Source organism: Choloepus didactylus, chromosome 22, assembly GCF_015220235.1.
Source record: "Choloepus didactylus isolate mChoDid1 chromosome 22, mChoDid1.pri, whole genome shotgun sequence".
Lineage (NCBI taxonomy): Eukaryota > Metazoa > Chordata > Mammalia > Pilosa > Megalonychidae > Choloepus > Choloepus didactylus.
This window is the reverse complement of record NC_051328.1, coordinates 14,082,916-14,086,280: the sequence shown is the minus strand read 5'-3', so window position 1 is coordinate 14,086,280 and position 3,365 is coordinate 14,082,916.

Here is a 3,365-nt window from a genome sequence, read left to right as displayed (position 1 = left end):
AGAGGCTGTCACATTACCACTTGTTAATGCACTTGCCATCATGACTAACCTATGAAGATGTGTCGAATTAACAGTCGAGGTTTCAACCAAATCCGAAAAGATCCTGCAATACTCTAATGAGTATTTTGCATATGGGTTCCCTCGAAAGGAAGGATATTATTTCCCATTTCAAGTAATAATAGAGAGTAGTATCGAGTTTCTACACTGAGATACAGTTGTCACATCAAATCACATTACACTGATCATTTACAGATTGGAAACATTCTTGTTTGTTTAAAACATGATGTTTTGCTCCTATCTGAATGACAGCTTTCGACAACAGAAATGAAAACATTAAAATCTTAGAATTTACTCTTTGAAGCATATAGTCATCAAAATGTAGTCAAAAAAAAAAGAAAATTGATGGGGTCAAGTCTTCTTTTATGCCAACAGTGAAAGAAAAGTAAATATAAAGGAAAACGAAAGGATTCTGCAAGTAAAATATATGACACAAGTTCAGTACAAATCACACAAATTCGAAGCAAGAGTAGGATAACACAGGTAAAACTAAATACATTTGTTACTGAATGCTTAGTCAAATGTGAATTGATTGACTCTGAAGACAAAAACAATTATTCTCACATCTCGAATATATTTCAAGATATGGCCTGTGTGGCATGAATAACACATGCTAGTCTAAAATTTCTGAGTCAGTTTGTGCTTTTATTTCTTCCACGACAGAAATATCCCTAAATTGATTATAGTCAGAAAACAAAAGTATTAAGCCTTCATCACTAGATTTATGTGCACCTAGTAAAAAAAAAGTGATATAAAAGACAGAGTATTTTGGTAGTAAGTATTTTCTGGATGATTGAAAGAAATTCAGTTGTTGCTGAAAATCTCTAACAAAGGAAAATGTATTTAAAAGTGGTTTTGAAAATTGACTTTCTTCTCAACACAGTTTCATGGGATATGAGGTATATGTGTGTGTGTCTGTGTCTGTGTGTATATATATATATATAAAGAAAGAGAGAAAAAGAGAGTTGCATGGATTTGCAAATAGGATTCAGTGACCAGAACACTGCATCTAATCTGGATTTAACTGGCCCTCTTGGATTTTCAGATGAATAGATGCATCTAATCAACATCGATGTCAGGAATTTTAGGACTGAATTCCCAATATTTAGGAGAGAATTTATATTGTACATTCTCATCTATATATTTTAATATCTTGCTTATAATATTATATCCAATTTTTCCCTCTAAAATGTAGCTAGATCACAAAACCTTTCCAAATCCTGAATGGCTTATTTATTCTAATAGGCCCATATTATATCATTCAAATTTAAAGAATAATTATAATTATGATTTTTTGTAGCAACTGATTTTGCAAGGTACTTTAGCAAATGCTACACAGTGGGCTGTTTAATATGCACTTGTTAACCTATCACATTTTCTCCCAACAAAAACCCCATGAGATGCGTTAGCTTCTAAAAGGAGTTCTGGTCTCCTCTTGATCCCATTCCCCTTCCTTCCATTTCCAAGAAGGATGCTGAGCTGGACAGGGTGCCCCAGGACAATGTATCATGTCACAAGCTAAGAGACTGGGAATTTCGAAGGAGTTAAAAGATCAAGAAACTCTCCCTTCACCCATATAACTACTTGGAATGGGCCAAAGGACAACTGAAGCTATGTGGGGCACGCAGCCATGGCCACCATGCTAGCTTTAAGTCTAAAGCACTAAATCTTTGAATCATTTTTCTTCTTTCCTCAGATGGGCACAATCATAGCTGAGTAGTAAGAGCTTCGATGGGTGTGTTTGGCTCAAGTAGGACATAGAAGTATAAGATCTAATTAAAAGAAGTCCTCCAAGAAGAATTGAAATGTGTGGTTTTAAGCCAAACCTCCAACTTCTATGCCATACCATACTTCTATGCCTTGCATGGATCAGGAATTTGCAAGGAAGGAAGGATTTCTAGGAGCTCTATTTGTAGATATTTCTACCACTACGAGTGCATGGCCAGAAAACTTCCTTTCTCCATGAAGGGAGAAGTCCTAGGACATTTTCCCATAATACCTTTTTTTAATGAAAAAAAGCATGTTTGAGACATATTCTTTACCTTCTTTATATTTTATTAATCTCTTGTTTTGATGAATGATATAAAGTCTTTCAGTGAGATTCCTTGCACTTTGTTCATGATGGAATTATTTAAGCAGTTGAAAGAACATGCTTTCACACTTATTCACTCCTAACTCAAAGATTCCATCATGCTTTGTTTAGATGGCTAAATTAGCCACACAAATCCATTTCTGAAGCATTCATAGACACCTATTCATAATTTCACAGGTTTTATGCCAAATATTGGTACTGCTAAGGAAAATGCCAAAGATGTTCTACTGAAATGATTTGGGCAAATAACAGAATGCCAGCTCATGAAAATAATTTAGACAGAAAATAGACTCAACAAGCAGTGGCCAATTAATAATTTTACTCAGTTGAAAGTTCTGGATTTGTTAAGCAGTTCATTATTCCTTGATAAACCACAGCTTGTATACAATATCTGAAAAGATAAATAGTACAAATTATCGATTTAAATGCACAAGGATTTTCTTCTTTCTTCACTCCCTCTCTCAAGTACTTCCTTCTTCATTTTGTTTTCCCTTTCTTCTCTGTTACTTTTTGGCAAAGTGCAGTGGGATAACTTTTTTAAGCCAATTGGACCTGTGTTCAGTTCCACTTGAGCTACTTATTAAGTGCATGATCCTGAGCAAATTGCTTAATTTCTCAAATTTCCACATGTATACAATGAGAATGTTTACAGATGCCACGATAAATAGGTTTATTGAGAGAATAAAATGCAGGAGTACTCCCTAGAGATACTCAATAAATGTTGGGTGCCTCCTCCACTTAAGGCATTGTGCAAATTATAGAGAGGATACAAATATACTTAGAAAACACTCACTACCTTTAAATAACTGAGTCTAAAAGAGACTGTATTCAAATAATTAATTTTTATTATTTTCAAATAATATTATTGGTACCAAACTGTGGCAATTGAATTAGGCTGCTCTTCACCCTGTCTGTTCCTAAATAGGCAGCTCTTTAACCATGTCTGCCCTTATGGGCATCCTATTCCTTTTTGCTCCAGCCCACACCCCAGACACAGTCCAATGCTCTTGATTGACAAATCCAAGCCACAGTTGCCAATATTTGCCAGCCTGATGTATATTCCCTAGACTATGTGTCTTTGTTAAGTAGGAAACATGGAAGTTTAAAAGAACTAAAGAGTGAGATTCATGAGGACAGAGACCGTATTTTTGTTAACTGTTTCATTGTCAGGACATAAGAGGTATTTTGATCAATTGTGATTGAATGAATGAATATC